The following is a 22,235-nucleotide window of genomic DNA, read 5'->3' as shown; positions in this document are numbered from 1 at the left end:
GTCGTTTACATAGGGTGACACTTTCATCTTCCCTCTTTTTTTCATGTCTGTACCTGAATTTCTGAATTACATCTTTGACATGCTGGCTCTCCTATCACAGTTTATTTCAGACGATCAATGTCAGCTTGAAAATCCTCAACAAAGAGCGCAGAAGAAGACGCAGTTAAAGTTTTTCGGATTATTGTTTTATTAGATGCTGCAAATAAATTTAACTTTGAAGGGACAATGTACAAATATGTACAGTACTTAGTGCCTGCAGAGGCAAACATTTAAGTTTTCTAAAGTGACATTGTAATTTTTTTTTTTTTACATGGTTCATTCTTCAACGTATAACCATGTCATGTCCTCCATTGGTGGTCTCATTTGTTATAAGTAATATAGGTTATGTAATCAGATTACTTTTTGGAATATCAAGGCTTTTTAATTTGCACTGGATATTTAAACATTATGATGGTGATGGTACCTATCCTACTAATAATAGTGTATTGAAATAAATTGCTTGTAAATTTCACAAATAATTACAAAGACATGGCAAGTAACACATTGAATTAAACAATGAAATTCCTGGTAAAATGTAGTCTAGCAATCTGTTTTTTAAACCAACAAATCTTTATTTAATTTAATTAATAATATTAATATTAATATAATTTATTTAATTAATATACTTTAAATATCCGTGTTGTCACTGGCTATTAAATCTCTATAATGATCCACATGGTGTTATTTTAGAATCATTGACATACAATTTTATTTCTTATCAGTATTTTGAATATTTCATAGTTTTAATTTCATTTCAGTTAACAAGAATAAACCTGCTACTTTTATTAAAGTTACTTTTACTGCAGCATCCCTGACACTGTTTCTCTATTTGAGACATTCATTGTGTTGCATTGTATTGGATGTCAGATGAATATCAAGTCAATATTACTTGTATAGCGCTTTTAACAATGCAAATTGTGTCAAAGCAGCTTTACATCGGCTTGATATAAAGCTGTGTGGCTTTATACCAGCTTTATAGTATTTAGATGGGGAAATTGTTTGTTGAAATAGTGTCATTCTCCTCTGGCCAGACAAAATCAGCAGTTTAAATCTAGGCTAAAGCAGAATCAGATTGTGCAAAGGACTCATCTGGTTCCTGTGGTCTTGTCCCGATGGCCGTCTTGGAGACAGGGTCTTCACTGGGGATCAGTCTCTGGGGTTCATCTAGGCGTCCTGGCTGTAGAGGTAATCTCTAGATGCTGAGCCACCATCTGATCTGGATACAGTCTGGATCTGGGTGGCTACGGTGACCTCGGAATAAGAAAGAAACAGACTAATATTAGCGTAGATGCCATTCTTCAAACAATGTAACAATTACATCAGGTGTTTTGGGAAGTGTTCCCGGTTCCGGTTGACCTAATTAATGCAGCCTAACAATCCTTTTTTAAACCATGCCTTCTGTGTAAACGGCCCCTTATAAAGTCACATTTAAAATCGTAATTTTGTTTTTAGTTATAGTATTATGTGTAAACTAGGTTATAGAGATGGGTCTTTAATCTAGATTTAAACTGACAGATTGTGTCTGCTTCCCGAACAGTGTTAGGTAGATTGTTCCAGAGGTTGGGCGCTAAATAGGAAAACGATCTCCCGCCCACAGTTGATTTTGATATTCTAGGTATTATCAAATGGCCAGAGTTTTGAGATCGCAGTGGATGTGAAGGACTATAATGCGGTAAGAGCTCACTCAAATACTGAGGTGCCAAACCATTCAGGGCTTTATAGGTAATTAGCAAGATCTTAAAATGTATACAATGTTTAATAGGGAGCCAGTGCAGTGTTGACAGAACCTGGCTAATGTGGTCATACTCCTGGTTCTAGTAAGAACTCTAGCTGCTGCATTTTGAACCAGCTGGAGTTTGTTTATTAAATGTGCAGAGCAACCACCCAATAAAGCATTACAATGATCTAGCCTCGAGGTCATGAATGCATGAATTAATATTTTTGCATTTGACATTGAGAGCATAGGTCGTAATTTAGATATATTTTTAAGATGGAAAAATTCAGTTTTACAAATGCTAGAAACATGTTTTTCAAAGGAATGATTGCTATCAAAAAGCACGCCTAGTGACGAAGAATTTTCAGAGCAGCCATCAAGTAATAGACAGTGATCTAGGTTATTTAATGCAAAAGTTTTTGGTCCAATAATTAACACCTCTGTTTTTTTAGAATTAGCAGTAAGAAATTGCTAGTCATCCAGTTTTTGATATCAACTATACATTCTGTTAGTTTTGCAAATTATTATGTTTCATTATGTTATGCGAAGAAATATAGAGCTGAGTATCATCAGCATAACAGTGAAAGCTAACACCATGTTTCCTAATGATATCTCCCAAGGGTAACATGTAAAGCGTGAAAAGTAAGGGACCAAGTACTGAGCCTTGAGGTACTCCATACTTCACTTGTAATTGGTATGATACCTCTTCATTTACTGCCACAAACTGATGGCGGTCAGATAAGTACAATTTAAACCATGCCAGTGCACTTCCTATATACACATAATTTTCTAGTCTACTTAAAGAATGTTGTGGTCGATAGTATCAAACGCGGTGCTAAGATCCAGTAGCATTAATAGAGAGATACAACCACGGCCAGATGATAAAAGCAGGTCGTTTGTAACTCTAAAGAGAACAGTCTCAGTACTATGATATGGTCTAAAACCTGACTGGAAATCCTCACATATATAATTTTTCTCTAAGAAGGAACATAGTTGTGATGATACAACCTTTTCTAATAATTTTGACAGAAAAGGGAGAGTCTGTAATTAATTAATTATTTGGGGTCAAGTTGTGTTTTTTTTATATGAGAGGCTTAATAACAGTCAGTTTGAAGGTTTTTGGGACATATAATGACAATGATGAGTTAATAATATTCAGAAGAGGATCTATTACTTCTGGAAGCAGCTCTTTTAGGAGCTTAGATGGAACAGGGTCTAAAATACAGGTCATTGGTTTAGATGATTTATCAAGTTTATACAATTCTCCATTTTCAATAGAAGAGAATGAGTGGAATTGTTCCTCAGGGGATCTATAGTGCACTGTATGATGCGATACTGTGGCTGACAGCTGCATGGTTACAATTTTATCTCTAATAGTTTCGATCTTGGAAGTAAAGTAGTTCATAAAGTCAGTACTACTGTGCTGCTGGGTAATGTCTGAACCTGCTGATGTTATATTTTTTGTTAATTTAGCCACTGTATTAAATAAATACTTGGGGTTGTATTTGTTTTCTTCTAAAAGAGACGTAAAGTAAGCAGATCTAGCAGTTTTTAATGCTTTTCTGCAGGATAGGGTACTTTCCCGCAAGGTCTCTTCCTATTACCTGGTCTTCTTTTGCATGTCTTCTTTGGACCTAGTTGCCTTGTTACGCCACCTGTCCCAAGACAACCAATAAGAAGCAAAAAATTAATTACAAGACAAAACAAAACACTCAAGGTGTCCTGAAAGCATCCTGGGTATTGTTAGATATACAGTTACACAAAGAGGGTAAGTCACAGAGGGTCATTACTGAAAGCAGTGGCTTTTCACAGAGTGCTGTATCAAAGCATATTAAATGCAAAGTTGACTGGAAGGAAGAAATTTGGTAGGAAAAGGTGCACAAGCAACAGGGATGACCGCAAGCTTGAGAATACTGTCAAGCAAAGCTGATTCAAACACTTGGGAGAGCTTCACAAGGAGTGGAATGAAGCTGGAGTCAGTGCATCAAGAGTCACCACGCTCAGACGTCTTCAGGAAAAGGGCTACCAAGCCACTTCTGAACCAGAGACAACGTCAGAAGCGTCTTACCTGGGCTGTGGAGAAAAAGAACTGGACTGTTGCTCAGTGGTCCAAAGTCCTCTTTTCAGATGAAAGTAAATTTTGCATTTCATTTGGAAATCAAGGTCCCAGAGTCTGGAGGAAGAGAGGAGAGGCACAGAATCCATGTTCCTTGAAGTCCAGTGTGAAGTTTCCACAGTCAGTGATGATTTGGGCTGCCATGTCATCTGCTGGTGTTGGTCCTCTGTGTTTTCTGAAGTCCACAGTCAACGCAGCCATCTAGCAGGAAATTTTAGAGCACTTCATGCTTTCTTCTGCTGACAAGCTTTATGGAGATGCTGATTTCATTTTCCAGCAGGACTTGGCACCTGCCCACACTGCCAAAGGTACCAAAAGCTGGTTCAGTGACCATGGTGTTACTGTGCTTGATTGGCCAGCAAACTCGCCTGACCTGAACCCCATAGAGAGGAAGATGAGAGACACCAGGCCCAACAATGCAGATGACCTGAAGGCTGCTATCAAAGCAACCTGGGCTTCCATTACACCTGAGCAGTGCCACAGGCTGATTGCCTCCATGCCACACCAAATTGATGCAGTAATTCATGCAAAAGGAGGCCCTACCAAGTATTGAGTGCATAGAAATGAACATACTTTTCAGAAGCCTGACATTTATGTTTAAAATATCCTTTTTTTATTGGTCTTATGTAATATTAAAATTTTCCAAGACACTGAATTTGGGGTTTTCATTATCTGTAAGCCATAATCATAAAAATTTCAAGAAATAAAGGCTTGAAATATTTCACTCTATGTGTAAATAATCTATATAATATATGAGTTTCACTTTCTGAAATGAGTGACAAAATATTGACCTTTTTCACAATATTCTAATTTTTTGAGATGTACCTGTATAGAGTCTAGTATCAGTTTGTCTGACTGTTATAATAGGGGGATGGTCAGATTGTGTGTCTTTTTCTGCTACAGTCCTGAGAGAAGTTGACGTGGAGTGAGGTGCACCTGGGTCAGTGTGGCTGTAGGAAAGGCACCTGAGGCTGTGTGGCTTCTGGCGGGGTGAGGACCATGCGTGCCGGGGCCCAGGGGGACGCTCTGCAGCCCACTCTCTCCTGACTTCCCCTGGAGCTGCATACAGAGGCATTAATTACACCCGAGCTGACAACAGGGTCACGCTGCTCAGCCACCCTGCACCCACCATTAGCACTCGCACCAGCCTCTACCACAACACACTCTACTGCTGCATCAGAAAACACGCTCGGCTCATGACTGGATGAACCGCAAGCTGACATAAAACAGATAAATGCAAACCTTCTAATACTGGCGAATGAGACCAGATTTTAGCCACATGTTTTATCAATGAAATAAAATGTGAATAATTTTTAAATAAAATGTAAATAACTGTAATGTTGTGAAATATTATAACAATTTTAAGGAATTGTGTTCTATCTGAATATATTTTAAAAGGTCATTTATTTGTGTGACGTAAAGCTGAATTTTCAGCATCATTACTCCAGTCTTCAGTGTCACCTGATCAGTCAGAAATCATTCTAATATTCATTTAATATAACAACAAAGTGTTGCTTAATATTTTTGTGGAAAACGAGATACAATTCAAAAGTTTGGGGTGAGTGAGATTTAAAGTTTAAAGATGTAAAAAAAAATTATACTTTTAATCAGTAGGGATGCATTAAATTGATCGAAGTTGACAGTAATGACAATTATATTACAAATATATATATATATATATATATATGTTTCAAATAAATGCTGTTCATTGAACTTTATTCTTCAAAGAATCCTAAAAAAATGCTTCACAAATATATTTTCAAAACTTTAAAGAACCATTATTAATAACTAAGCACCAGTGATAATTCATAATTAAGCACCAATTCGACATATTACAATGATTTCTGTTCATGTGACATTGTAGACCGGACCAATGATGCTGAAAATTCAGCTTTGTGCCACAGGAAGGAATTGTATTTTAATATATATTCAAATAGAAAACAGTACTTTTAAATGTTTTAATATTCCAAAATAATACTGCTTTTACTGTGTTATTTATCAAATAAATGCATTCTTAGTGAGCATAAGAGACTTCTTTCAAAAACATTTTATCTGTAACGTACAACCAGCTTTGCTGGCAAGCTGCTCCTCTGGCCCACATTGTGTATTTTGTGCAGAAAAAGACAGTGAGAATAAAGAAATGGAAGCCAAATGTACAAAAGGGGAAAACACAAAAGAATGAAAATTTTATCCAAAAATAAAGCGATGTCGTTCCCGTAGAACATGGTAGAAGGGCTTTGTGGGCTTGGTAGTGGGGAATGTACCTGAGGCAGTGGGAAGTGTTAACATGAAAAACACATCAGAGGACTGGGGCATGTGGCTCCTCACGCTGTAATTAGTCTGAAGGAGCACGCTTCGATCACACACACACACACACACACACACACACACACACACACACACGTGTTGGTTTTTGTGGTTTATGGGGACTCTCCATAGGCGTAATGGTTTTTATACTGAACAAACTGTGTGTGCTATTGCCCTACACCAACCCTACACCTAAACTTAGCCCTCACAGGAGACTTTGTGCATCTTTAGATTTTCAAAAAAACACCATTTAGTATGTTTTTTAAGCCTTTTGAATTACGGGGACATAGGCAGTGTCCTCATAAACCACCTTCATATTGTAATACCTCTGTCATACCCATGTCATTATACAAATTTGTGTCCTCATAAACCACATAAACATGCACACACACACACACACACACACACACACACACACACACAAACTCATCTTTACACACTCACATGCTCACAAACACACACTAGCCTCCTCAGCACCAGCTCTGGTTGGTGTTATCTGTTTCATTTGTAAGCTGCCATCAGCATCTCTTCCTCTCAAGATCTCACCTCATTGTATGCTTTACTAATATGCGATAATTATGCTGTCACAATAATGATGACGTGTCTATATAATGTATACGGTAATGATTTATATTTATTTTATGATTTTATTATGTAATTTTAAATGAAGTCTTAATTGGTTAATAATAGTATAAAAGAATAATATTAATAGTATATGTTTGGTGTTGAGTAATCTTTAACGTTATAGTGTGAGGTTATAGTAAACAATCAGAAATGCGGTAAAAATTGTATTTATTCCTGTGATGCAAAGCTGAATTTTCAGCATCATTACTCCAGTCTTCAGTGTCACATGATCCTTCAGAAATCATTCTAATATGCTGATTTGATGCTCAAAAAAACATGTATTACAGTTTTTTACAATCATTTAATAACAGAACCTTCATGTCATTTTTCAAAACTCTAGACACATAATTCACAACCAATGGTCAAAATGCACATATTTAACACTTTTTCCGAATGCTTGGATACAATATACATGATCCAAAGATCTTTTGCTCATTGAACTAAAATCACTGGTTCAAAATAACACAACTTAACATCAAAGTATTACTATTTAAAAATGCAACTCACGCATTACATCTGAATTGAGTGTCTATTCATTTCATTATAATGATCTAACTATCAATTGACACAACTGCTCAAAATGCTACGTAACTGTTGCATTACTCTTGAACCAGAGTTTTATGGAAAATTATGAACAACATTATGAAAGTGAAGCAACTGAGGACTGAGTATGTTCAGGTATGATCAGTATCAAAATGCCTGTTGTTGGGAGAAAAAGAAAATCCCAAAATATTCTATATCACTGTTATCAGTATTTGTTTTTCCTAGAGTAAATGTCTTTTTAGAGGGTGATATAGTTGGAAGCTGATGAAAGCCATTCATATTTTTGGATGAGGCAAGCCAAGAGATGGAGGAGAGGTTGAGAGCCCAGCGGTTGAGAGGGGCACAGAACAATGTTCTCTGGGGGGCCCGACCACCCCCCAGTGAATGTGAATTTGAGGGGCCCCCATAGGAAAATCAGTGCAATGGGCCCAGAATTCCTACCGACGACACTGAGAGCAATCATAGTTTCAGGCTCATCCACAGTTTATCACCTTGTATTTACCCCCATACTCCCCTTTCCTTACTGTAACCTGACTGAAGAGTTTTTCTCCACATGGAGGTGGAAGGTTTTCAATAGGCTCCTCACAAACAAGTCTCTCTTCTCCAGGCCATAGATGATGTGTGCAATGACATCACAGGAGACCAATGTCAGGCCTATTTTTGCAATACCAGAAGATTTTTCCAAGATCTTTAGCTGATGAAAACATCGATTATGATGTGGATGAGAACCTGTAGCCAAGTTGACATTTTACTGTAGGCCTACTGTAGTATTATCTTCTTCTTTTTTTTTTATCTAAAGTTTTTTTTTTTTTTTTAACCTGTTGCTACGGAAGTTCTAAGCGGCTATGCATTATTATAATTTTTCTGTCTTGTTTTCTCGTGATCACGATATAACGAAAGTTGTTTTGTCGTTATCACGACTTAATTTTCTCGTGATCTCGACATAACGAAAGTTGTTTTCTCGTGATCACGACTTAATTTTCTCGTGATCTCGACATAACGAAAGTTGTTTTGTCGTTATCACGACTTAATTTTCTCTGTGTATTCGGCATGAGAAAATGCTATAGAAGCAGCATCATCGCAGCATCATGGATGATCGTATTCGCTTTTACTTTGATCAGGGACTCACTCAAACTGAAATAGCTCTGTGTCTGTCAGTGATTGACGACTTACACATAAGTGTTCGACACTTGAGAAGGAGGCTGTCGGGTCTGCAACTTTATCGTCGAAGACAATATAGCGACCCTGATTTTCTCACGATAGCTACAATTACGTCGTGAGAAAACGGTTTTTACGTTGAGATCAACAACTTAGAGATAACGACAAAACAACTTTCGTTATGTCGAGCTCACGAGAAAATTAAGTCGTGATAACGACAAAACAACTTTCGCTATGTCGAGATCACGAGAAAATTAAGTCGTGATCACGAGAAAACAAGACAGAAAAATTATAATAATGCATGGCCGCTTAGAACTTCCGTATGTTGCGAGTTGATTATGTCATCAAATTTTGTTTAATGATTCTAGTGTCTGTACTTTTCTCTCTAGTCTATTACAACGATGTATGAATGTGTAGAACCATAATGAAATCTGCATCATGTGTTTTGAACAACTATATATAATGATTGTACTAACAACTAAACAGTGAAACTATGGGTATCTTGTGCGTGGGTGATCTAAAGTAATGTTCCTATGATATTTAATAATAAATGAGTATTTTGAACCAATGCGTCTGAAAATGCAAGGCTTCTTTAAAGATATGAACACAATGTACAAAGTTTTGAACATTGGACAGCCTGTGTTACAAATAATGACTGTTTTGAGTTTTGTGTCTAGAGTTTTGAAAAATGACATCAAGGTTCTATTATTAGTGCAAAAATTATTGTAAGAAACTGTAATATTATCAATGTGGAAAATCGTGTTGCTTAATATTTTTGTGGAAACTGATAATTTTTCATTTATGAATAGAAAGTATAAAAACAAGAGCAAACCTTTATTTGAAAAATAATTCTAATTGTCACTTTTGCTTAATTAAATCCATGCTTTCTGAATAAAAGTATTAATTTCTTTTACAATTTTTTTAACTGGTACTGTATGTTGCTAATATTTAATTATCATACAGAATGAAAACAAGCATAATCTAATTCATAAAAATATTTCATCCCCAAACCCACAGGATTTCCTTTCATATGATAGCAAAGGGATGAAATTTTATAGAATGGCGATTTTTACTGCCAAAACATACTAAAATAAAATAAAATAAAATAATAAAATAATCTCTATAGAAGAATTGTAAATGTAGTCAATATAACTTGTGTCATGACTTCTGAAGTGATTTGATAGCTTTGTGAGAGAAACAGATTGAAGTTGTTAGAGCAAAATCTTTAGCAATGACTTTAGCTCATATAAGGTAATCATATAATAATATAGTCATATGGACCGCTTTATGGCATTTTTTCCCGTTAGGCAGTATGGGGATATTGGCAAGATGGGGATATTTGTTTTGTCAAACGTTGCATCCTTTCACTAGAGCGGTACAGCCTACGGAAACAAAATCAAAGAGAAGTAGCAAAGTATTAATCAGTTAAATATCTTAAGGATATTTCCTCCCATTACAAGTGCACGTAAATCCCACCACAGCACTAAAGTACCGGGAATAAAGAGAACATGCATGTGCACGAGAGAGAGAGAGAGAGAGAGAGAGAGGGGAACTTGGCGTCCAAATCCCTTCGGTTGTAACCCTCCAATTTGGAAATGCGTCTGACAAACTTGTTCCGAAGCCCCATCACTCTCATTTACGTCTGAGAGCCACTGGGCCTAATTACGGATAATCTGCCCGCCCATCCACTAACGACATTAGTTTAAAGGCCCGTAGATTAAGGCAGCATCAGCAATTTGAGAATAACCAAAACTAAAGCTCCTGCCTCCCCGTAATGCCATTATAGTCCCGCAAGCCTTTGAAATGATTTCAAGGGCTGGGTCTGCGGGGTCTTTTGCCGTTTCGCCCCAAAGCAAGTTATCAGTTTCCCCTTTGAAAGCCGGGTCATTGAGGTCTTGTTTGGAGGACAGATAAGAAAAGACACCGGGGAAAACCCCCCTGAAATGCCAGAATGTCAGGTTCAGCATCAGATAAAGAAGCTGATTCTATCAAAGCCCTTTGAGGCGGTGTACGCTTTAGCCCCATTCACTGGAATGCAGCCTTTAGCCCTGGATCATACAGACCCAGGTATGTTGCCTTCGAGCAGTGCGCTTTGTGTTTTGAATTAAACACATCTCTGCTGCTAATGCGATTCTAATGTAAATCCCCGGAAAACTAAGCACTCTCCTTTCCTCTCTCTCTCTGTGATCTGTAAATGAGTTTGTCTATGCCCAAGCAGGCACTTGAGGCCAGCGTTCGATCATCTCGCACCGGGGGGAAGTTGTTGGGGTTGCGTGGTTATCGGGGGGAGCCATTAAAAGCTGGAATACTCCAAGGCTTTTTGCTTTAAGATGGGGCGAACGGCTTTATTGGAAATTACATTTTAGTTGCGTTCAATTACCTTTATGCTCATTTGTTCTACGGATGTTTTTTTTTTTTTTTTCTTTCGCTCGACTTTATTCTCTAAGGGTGTTGTTTATGAGCCCGATACTATATTACGAACGGGGCGGCTTTCGCTGCAAATTACCCAGCTCTGATAAAGTGAGCATTGCGGTGCTAATGGCTTTTTTCCAGCAGTTCCCTAACACAAAGCACACTTTGTTTGCAATAACAAATCACTTTATCATTAGACCTGAATGTCTACGCGAGGTCGTCGTTCTTTTGACCTTTGACTTTTTTTTTTACATGGCACTCAAGCCGGGCCATTAGCGCGGGCTCACTGGCAGGCATGATTATGTCTTATTGTGAGAGGCAGTAATTTGATTGGTGGAGAATTAAGGCTTCTCCTCACGGGTCATTTTAGCTCACTTCCTCTACAGTTCTCGGCTTGATTAAAAATTGATCCACGGCTGTAATGTGAATATATTATTGAGGCTATCTGTCACCACTGACAGATAATTGGGAGTACACAACTTCAATTTAACAAAACTGTTCCACCTTGGATTGCTTTGGTTTGCACGGAGGCTCTTTTGGACGCTAATGCTGCCGCTGCTGCTTGTTTTTGAAGAGAGTGCTTTAGTGAATGTATTATCGAGGGCTGGAGTTAGAGGGTAGATCAAAATCTGTGTGTTATTTTCAGTCTACAGTTCTCTTAGATGTTTCTTTACTAGGATGCTTTTCTTTGTGCACTACATGTATTTTAGTATCGTTGTAATGTGTGTATATATATATATATATATATATATATATATATATATATATATTTATATATATATATATATATAAATTATAAATATATTATACATTTTACTATTATAAAAATGTAATATAACTGAAATCTTTTTTTTCTCCACCAAATTCTATGTTAGTTATTCATAATTTCTGTTTTTTTTTGGATAATAATCATCATCATTATCAGAATCATGCCAGTGAATCAAATTAATCAGACTTTAACAATTAATTTGTTAATATTTTAACAATCACAGGGCCCAATGTTTTATTTTTTCAGAAACTCTGTGTTGTCTGTTTTGATTTTTCTGTATTTTTATTTTATTTTATTTAATGTTAATATAATGTTTTTTTTCAACTTTCCAAAAAGTATCTTTAATAATCTTTTAAAATGTAATCATATTTAACCTTTATTTATGTATTGTCTGTCAAGCAAAGTGCTGCACAAACAAGGTTTACTGTTTAAATTAAAACACTGAAGAAAAATGTATGATATTGTGTGGTATTCCTTAAAGTTTCAATAAATGTATTATTGTTATTATTATACATTATCCTGTACAATAGTAATATATTTCAGACATAATTTCTTCAAGGTAAACCAAACTTTTATTTTGTAGTGAAGACCTGTCACAATCTCTAGCTGGAGTACCCGGACTCCATTTCACATAATCCTTTGCCTGCACTCATCAGAACTCATTATCAGTTCACTTATCAGGAGGACTATGGGAATTGCACACACACTGGTGATGGTTAGCCTGTAATGTTTTTTAGTTTCCGTGCTCCTGCCAGTGTTTCCTAGTTTTGCCTTGCCTTCGTGTTTTTGGTCTTGGACTGTTTTCTTGGTTTCTGAGTGTTTTGCTGCCTGCCCTGACCTTTGCATGTTCTGTGGATTACTCTTTTTGCCTCTGCCTTGGATTATATTGTTTGCTGTTTTTTTTGACCCCGCTTGTTTGACCTCGATTTTGAAAATAAAGCCTGCATTTGGATCCACCAACTCCATTGCCACACCTCCCTTATGTTACAAGACCTTTCAGTCTCTTTGTGTATCTAACGCTATAGTTTTATCAAATGAAATTATGAAATGCTCTTAAAGGGACTCTCAGGGCAGCTCTTGAGGTGAATTCATTTCCTCAAATAGTGAGACAGCTGAGACTGAAAACACCACAAGCATCACGTGTGCTTGAGTGTTTAGTCAATGAAAGATATTTTAAACAGCAGTATTTTTGTGCTAATCAATATCATAATTTAATTAAGTGTACACCTACTTTTGATTTATTCATCCAAAATTCCGTAACATTCCGTCTTATACAGTAAATTTATTTTTATGACTGTATTCAGTCCCTGTTTTCCACATCATGGAAATCATATTGCACTAAATATTTGTTGACCTTTAGGTTCAATATTAAGATGCATGGCTGCAACAGCAGGACTCTTATTCTGGCTCAGTCACAGTGAGCGTACTGGCCACTTTGTGATGTTCTTAGTCACTGAACTCTTATTTCAGTAAAGATTCATTTTTAAGAGGGACATTAATTAGTACGCCTGCGTGGTTTTCACTCAGGGAGATAGGAGAGTCATGTTAACAATTGAATGTAATTTTATGGACAAGTAACTTGTTCCTGGCCACGTCCCCCTCTCTCTCTCGCTCTCTCTCTCTCCATGCTGGGGAAACGCTGCTTTCCTCACAAAAGAGCATTTCCTCCTCAATAGAAATTACCGGTAGAGATTAATAACGGCATTAGGCAGTAATGATGCTACGCTGAATGAAATATTTATTAAAGATCCCTCTGCTAGCAATTAGAATGGCATGTAATCGTTCAGCACATGAAATCAAGATGATTGCAGCGGTCCCTCAACTGCTTTTCCCGCCAGCCCACGCCCACCGCCAACAACTGCCATCCTTCAGCCGCCCTCATGCCATGACAAAGGATCTGGGACCTGGGGCTGCTGAATATCCCATCTTAATTACTGTAATTCCACCATGGTAAGAAAGTGATCTGAGTGTAATTATGCCTGGATTGAATGCCGCCTCTTTGATTTGCTCGGGAGAAATGAAGCTCAACCTGCATAGCCTCTGCACCACACTGCTGTGGGAAACAAGGACTTGCTTTGCATGCTCAGGTGTGTTCTGAAGTGTTCATTTAGTCTGCTCACTCTGCAGGGATGCACTGTGATAGACAGACTAGACCTTTCTACCTTCTTTTCTGTGGGACGTTTGTGACTGGGACTCCAATTTTCACTTTTCCAGCTCCTTAAAGACAAACTACATTTTTTGGAATTTATTCTTTTTTTTTTTTTTTTTTTTTTAAGTCTCTTCTGGTCATCAAGGCTGCATTAGTTTGATCAAAAATACAGTAAAAACAATAATATTATTAAATACTACTGCAATTTAAAACAATTTTTTATTTTAAAATGTATTTTATTCCCGTCATTCAGTTATAATATGCTGATTTGCTGCTTAAGAAACATTTATCATCAATATTGAAAACAGTTGTGCTGCTTAATATTTTTGCTTAATAACTGTGACTCATTTAAAATAGAGATTTTAAACATTATAAATGTTTACTGTCACGTTTGATCCATTTAATTCAAACTTGTCTAATAAACATATTCATTTCTTAAAAAGAATATGCTAGTGTATGGTAGTGTATATGCATTTAAAATGTACAGTTTTCCTTTCCAGGGGTGTATATCCAAAATATGCAAATAGAAATTGATATTGGAAATATTGATGACTCATCATGCACTCATGGGCATGTCCAAATTTTCATCCAATCAAAAGCTCTCTAATGAGCAGTGTTGGGGAAAGTTACTTTTAAAAGTAATGCTTTACAATACTGTTTTACTCCCTTAAATGTTACTAATTGCATAACTTAGTTATACTTTTTATGGAAAGTAATATGTTACATTACTTTTTCTAATCTGGCCTGGTCTTGCTTGTTTGTTTTTAATATAAAAAGTTGTATTTTTGGCAAATGTAAAAAGTGATGCATTACTAGTTACTTTTTTAGTAAAAAAGTATCAGTTTAAAATCAGTTTAGTAAACTGATTACTATGTAACTCACATTACTTGTACAAGTTTTCCCAACAGTTAATGAGAAAGTCCCTCCCCCTAAAACAACTGACTTGAGAAAGTGGAAACATCATAACTATTTCAATGCATTTTAAATAATTTAAAGTATACAACAGTTACACAAGGTACAGTATAAGATGTGATGGTGTATGCAAAACAGGAACTAATTTTATCCACAGACCTCATTTATCTTCATATAAAAAGGCGAGAATACACTTAGCACCCAGAATTTATTAAAAGAACCAGCTCAAAAGAATCATTCATTGCAAATCGGACAGCACTTATTGTGCTGCATGCATATGGCTTGTAACTATAGCATTTCTTTTATAATGCTTATGTATTATCTATGTATTATCATGCTCATTCTTTTTATGTGAATAAGAACTGATTGTTGATTTCCAACACAAGTCTTCATGAAACCTTTACAAAGCAGGTGTCTGAGGTCTTGTGTTGTCTTTTATCTGTTTATAGAGCTGACAAAAAGCGTAACTAGCAGCCGAAGTGGAAGCCTGAGAGGAGCGGCTGGAGGGCGTGTAGGTCAGAAAATCAAATGGGTCAGTTTACGGCATAGATCATCACAGCTAGCTCATCAAGCCAGCCTGTGGAGCGTGCATAAGATTAATCAGCTCTGGAGCTGCTGTTTAGCCATGCTCATTCCACCCAATAACGAGAAGCAGAGGGCAAGACAAGAGAGCAGAAAAGTGGAGGACATCAGGAGATGACAAGTCAACAGACAGCTAATGCAATAGTACTTCACTCAGAAACCAACCAATAGTATAGACGAGACAGATCAATTTGCAATATTCTGTTCACCGTCCATGCAACAAAGCTCAGACATGAAAGTAAAACATTAAGGGACGCCGTCTGTGAAGTCTCCAATCAATAAACAACAGAGGCAGAAAAAGGGGCCCAAATTTCTCATTCTGTTGAGCACCCGCAGGCCTTTGTACAGCGACCGCTGGCTGATGACCGAGGACTGGCCCTGTCATATTTCACTTTCACCTGTTTGGTGTCATTTTTCAAGGCAGGCTGATCAAGGTGGAGCTCAGCCTGTTTGCTGCACATGAGAATGGAAGAAGATAAAGAAGAGAGGGGAATAAAATAGCTTGTTTTGCACCCTTAGGCGTGATATGTCTGGCAAGAAACCTGACTTTGAGACTTGGAGTTGAAATTGTATTCTCAGTGTTTTGAATTGACATGAGCATGAACTGTTGGTACCACATTAAACTAGGTTATATGTCTAAAAAACATATATATATTTATATATATATTTGCAGCCTTTTAATGATAATCTATATGCATCAAACATTATTTATGCTTTTATTTATTTACTTATGTACTAACCTACTTGCGTATTTACTTACTGATTTACTTATTTAATTACTTGTTTACTCACTGGATAACAGTTTCAGCCAAACAGCAATTGTTGCAAAATGTTTGAAGTACAATGAAAGTACAATTTAAGTGACAATACATTTGACTTTACCAACTTATTTACTTATTTATTTATTTACTTCTTTACATATTTATTTACTTGTTTACTTACTAAATAACAGTTTCAACCAAACAGCATTTGTCACAAAATATTAAACACAAGAAATAAAATTGACATGAAAATACATTTTATTTATTTACTTGCTTATGTATACTCACTGATTTACTTATGTATTTACTCATTTATTTGTTTACATATTTACTTGCTAAACAGTGTCAACCAAACAGACTGTTAAAACAAGTAAATGTGAGAAGTAAAACTAGAGTGAAAATGTAGTTAAAACAAATCAAAACATTGTTTTCTGTATTGTTTTCTAAATTATGGTAAAATATTTTTATAAATGCACCAATATAAAATTAGGGTGACCATACATGCCATCTTTCCAGGACGTTTCCTTGCCAGGATTTGTTTTGGCTTTGTTTTCCTGTTTCCTGAAGGTAATGATAAAAAATTAGTTTGACCAATAACATGCAGGCATTGTACATAATGGGCATGGTACATGTGTGTAAGAAGGTGGGATCTACAGTCAAAGCGATGCAATTACACGTACATATTAGGTGTGTTCAACTTAAAAGTGGTGCGGCTCAGACCGATCAGTGTTTGACATGAAAGTATCTCGAGAGCGTTTTGAAAGCACAAGGAACCATCTGTATGGTAACTTACTTTGATGTCATACACCGATTGGTCTGCATACGCAAGCAATCCAGAACCTAGATATTTTAGGCAATATAGAAATCCTGGCAAGGAAAAGTCTGGGAAAAATGGCACGGATGTATAAATAGTTGATTTTCAATTCATGGCAACGGATAGGATCACAGAAATGAACTTATTTTTATTGAACAAATTGTTTTAAATTTTTTTTTTTTTTTTAATCTGACTCAAATAAATAAATCTAACTGCAATTTTACTGCTTTAGAATGACTTTAAATGTTATTCATCCATTCCGATTTCGGAGCTTGAAAAATCTGCTATCATAAAAGATCACTTTATTCATCAGCCGTGTTATTCTGCACTGTCATTATCGCTGCTTAATATTTCATAAGGGTTCCCGTGAACTCTTTTCCCCGATTGTTTTTGGACTGCAGGCCGAGGCAGTCAGTCAGTCAGTCGGTGTAAATCTGTATGAATTCAAGTGGCACGGCGGAGTTGAAAGTGCTCCGATATGGCGGAGTCAAGCAGAGAGCCAACCGAGCAGAGCAGCCTTGCTCAGCACCAGTGTTTAACTCTCCTTCTTATTATGGGAATTCAAGGCCTCTCGCTTACAGAGAAATGTAGCGCTGTCTTCCCCCAGCCACCTCTTTCATGCTGGGTGCTATGAAATCCTATAGAAGTGCTTTTATCCCCTGAAGATACAGTACAAATCATCATTGGTTTTATCTCAGCTGGGGATGTCGATTTTCTAAATGAGCTTACTCTTTCCAGCTGCCCGTCAAGCCCATTTTCCCTAATGCTTACCCATCACCCCCTGCTTCTGCTCTGCCGAGCGCCTCCCCTCTCTCCCCACCTTTTTTTAACGGTGGGGTTCGGCCCTTTCTTTGCAGTCTTTGTTCGCTCTGGGGAGAAGGAGCAAACAGCAGGATTGATCCTACATTGCGTCTTGGTATTGTTCCAGAGGCTCGCTGTCAATAGGCTGCGGCTGGGGAATGCATTGACTGGGGAAGCTGAAGGGGCGAGAGTGAAATCGGGTGAGATTTTGTGCTTCAGTGTGTGTCGCTGTGGCTGGCTTTTTGTGTGCAGCGGAATGTCGCTAATCTGCCCGCCATCGACATGCAAATGAGTGGAGTGGCCCTGCGTCAGAGGATTCAGAGCCTGGGAAACGGCTCCACCAATCCCCGAGTCAGCCTGGCCACAAGCGCACAACTTCAACACCTCAAAACCACCGAAACACATACGCACAAAACTAGATTTTTACATGTTCTGAAGACGTGTGAGTGGAGGCGTCATGATAGCATGTGGTTGTCCTGAGGGGTTCTAGGGTGTTCTTTTTTTCTGCAGGACAAAAATTGTAAGTGTGATCATTTAAAAAAAGTACTTGCACATCTCTCCTCAAAAAGATGCATAAATCAATTTGGTGTGTGACAAGTTATGGCCCAAAAATGTATTACTTAGGATTGGGGATTTGTTTCAAGAATTCACAGTGAATTCAGGGATTCATTATACACAACACACAAATATTGGGTAGCGACCAATTTTAATATTTAACTGTTTTACTGTTTTTCTCAATACCTTTCTGTATTGAATTATTATTATTATTATTTTTTTTTAATGCTGGCCAGATCAATTTGTCCAAAATTTAGTTTATATGTATATCGCTGTATAATAATAATAATAATAATATACTTATTATTATTATTATTATTATTAAATACAAATTATTACATATAAACAAAAAATCTTACTATTGTAATATTCCACTTTAATTGAGTATTTAAGAAAAGTAATATAATAATTTTATTTTTCATTGCAACTATAAAAATGTATATTTATTTACTTATTTTTTATTTTTTTATTTTAGTTTGTATCAATAATGCAATTAACATCTATTAAAAATTCTAAATGTTGTAGTATAATACTACTACTACTACTACTAATAATAATAATAATAAAGTTTCAAACATATGCCAAAAGGCTGTTTCAAGATTCATTTTTTTTTGTTTTCGCAGCAATATCACATACCACCAGAGATTGATTGATTTTTAGTTAGTATTAATATTATAATAAAGTAAACTACTACTACTACTAATCATGTTTGTTTCAAGAAGATTCACACTTTTAAATGGCAGCAATATGATGAAAAACCAAATAATGAATCAAAGAATAACATTTATTTATTATACAACAATGATTATAATAAATTAAATATACTATTAATCACAATAAAACATTGTTCCACTTTGCAGCATAGTTCTTTAGCATATGCAAAATAATTTAATGCATTTTATAGATTTTAAATACTTAAGGAATGCAACAAAAGCACTTTTTTGTTTTTGTTTGTTTGTTTTAATGAAGAGATAAAAGCTGAGACAATCGGCAGCCATATCACTGACTAGTTTGACACTCCATATTTTGTTTGTGTTGTGATGACGGGTCTTTGCACTGGAGGAATGAGCCAGTCTTGAGCCGATACTGGCAGAAAGCACTGATGCCACTGGCCCTGAAAATAGTGTACTGATTGATGTAAGTGGGCAAAGGAACAAAAGCTTTGGCCTGGCGCCTGAGACACAGTATGGTGTACTCATTGTTAAATGAATGTCCTTTCACTTTTGTTTCAGAGTGGATTTTGTGTGTGTGTGTCTTTGAACTGATGCAGTGTGAGTGAATCCTTTCACGCTGTCATGGGAGGTTCCTGTATCCGTAAATAACAGCTACAGAACACTCTTATTTATGTAGTGGAGCAGCATTTGCATTGAAATGGCTGCACATATTTTTTATGTCTTCATAATTCTGTCGTCTCACTTGTCCAGTTGAGGCACATTCACTGGAGCACCTTTGATGAATTGCAGCTCTTTGTTGATAGATCTCAGCACTGAGAATAACTACTGTGGGGTTTTTGTTGCCACTCCTTAAGACTAAAACTAGCATTATTTTTAGCATTACATTACAGAGCAATACATTGAGGCTCTGTTCCAAATCCTACTAAGCGGCCATGCTGTGCCTACTACTGGCTAGGCATCCTACTCAAATGAACTGAAAAGTGACCTATTTGGAGTGCTTTACATAGGTGTAAAAACACAGAACACGCACACAAATATTGGGTAAGAATACATTTTTATATTTATTGTACTGTTTTTATCAATACCTTTCTATGTTTAATGAATTATGTTTATAATAAACAAGTTTTTTTTCTTCCTCCCATTATGTGTATATATGTAAGCAATAAAGTATGAGAGGCTGTGCTGTATAGTGAAGTATATATATATATATATATATATATATATATATATATATACACTGTATATATATAACATAATGTATATATATAACACACACATATAAATATATATATATATACACACAACCCCAATTCCAGAGAAGTTGGGACATTTTGTAAAATGCAATAATCTGTGATTTGTTCATTCTCTTTAACTTTTATTTAATTGACAAAAGTACAAAGAAAAGATTTCCAAAGTTTTCCCTGACCAACATAAATGTATTTTGTAAATATGAACAAATATTTATTTTTAATGGCTGCAACACACTCCAAAGAAGTTGGGACAGATACATATTTAACACCGTGTCACATCAACGGTCCTTTTAATTGCAATGTTTAATTGTTTAGGCATTGAGGATACTCATTGTTAAAGTTCTGCAAGCAAACTCTTTGTCCAATCTTGCTTCATGCAAGACTTCAGTAGCTCAGCAGTATGTGATTGTTGTTGTCTGATTCTCCTTTTCATGATGAGCCGTACATTTTCAATAGGAGACAGATCTGCTGGCCAATCTAGCACATTCACTCTGTCTCTACGAAACCATGCTGTTGCAGCACATGCAGAATGAGACCTGGCATTGTCTTGATATAATAACCATGGACTTCCCATGAAAGACATCATCTTGATGGCAGTATATATCTCTGTACAATCCCACTATATGCTTCCATGTCAATAGTAGCTTCACACATATGCCAGTCACTCATGCTGTTTGCTCTGCTGCACCACCATACCATGACAGACATTTGCTTTTGCTTCTGTCGCTAATGAAAGTCTGGATGGTCCCTATGGTCTTTGGGACTGAGAACTTGAAATCCATTTTTTCCGGAAACAAGATGAAATGTGCACTCATCTGAGCACAGCACACATTTTCACTGTCTGAGATGAGCTCTGGCCCAGAGAACCCAGCAGCATCGCTGCATAGAATTGATATATAGCTTTCTCCAAGAGTAACAGATATTCAAGTTGCATTTCTTGATGCAGCAGCAGACTGTGGTAAGTGACAATGGTTTTCTGAAGTACTCCTGAGCCCACGTGCCTATATTTAACACTGCAGCTTGACAGTTTCTTATGCAATGCCATCTGAGGGCTCAAAGGTCAAGCACATTCAACTGAGGTTTCCTGCCTTGCCCTACATGTACTGGTATTTCTCTGGATTTCCTGAATCTTTTCATAATATAATGTATGGTACTTGGTGAAAGACCTCAATTCTGTGGAATTTTGCATTGCGAAATGTGATTTTTGATTTGTTTGACACTTCTCTTATGAAATTTGGCACAAAGTGAAATTTGAGATGCTCCTTTTATATCCAAACATGATATCTTGACCTATTACCAATTCACCTGCTTACTGTGAACTGTTTCAAAACAGTTTAACATGGATATTCTATAACCTTTTCACTTTTATTTTGCCTCTGTCCCAACTTTTTTTGGAATGTGTTGCAGCCGTCAAAAAAACAAAAAAAAAAACAAATTGTTCATATTTACAAAATATATTTACGTAGGTCTGTGAAAACTTTTTTTTCTTTGTACTTTTGTCAATTAAATTAAAGTTAAAGAGAATTAACAAATCACAGATTCTTGATTTTATTGCATTTTACAAAACATCCCAACTTCTCTGGAATTGTGGTTATATATATATATATATATATATATATATATATATATATATATATATATATATATATATATATATATATATATATATATATATTAATATACATACATATATATACATGTGTGTGTGTGTTTGTGTGTGTGTGTGTTTTGTATATAAGAAATTAAATATAAAAAAAACCCTTTTAACCATTCTATTGCTGTTCATTGCAAAACTATCACAAACGATTTCTTTCTCAATCATATTGCCTACTGTACCAACAGCATTAATTTCAAGATTGTGATTCAATCAATCAATCAATCAATCAATCAATCAATCAATCAACCAACCAACCAACCAACCATAATAAAAATAATAATATTTCTACTACTATAACTAATTATAATAATATAAAAATATAATATAACATATAATATTTAACTGTAACAAAGAAATTGAGTATTTCGGAAAAAATTATAGTAATTAATAATAATTAA

Source organism: Barbus barbus (assembly GCF_936440315.1).
Source record: "Barbus barbus genome assembly, chromosome: 16".
NCBI lineage: Eukaryota > Metazoa > Chordata > Actinopteri > Cypriniformes > Cyprinidae > Barbus > Barbus barbus.
Note: the sequence above shows the minus strand (reverse complement) of the source record.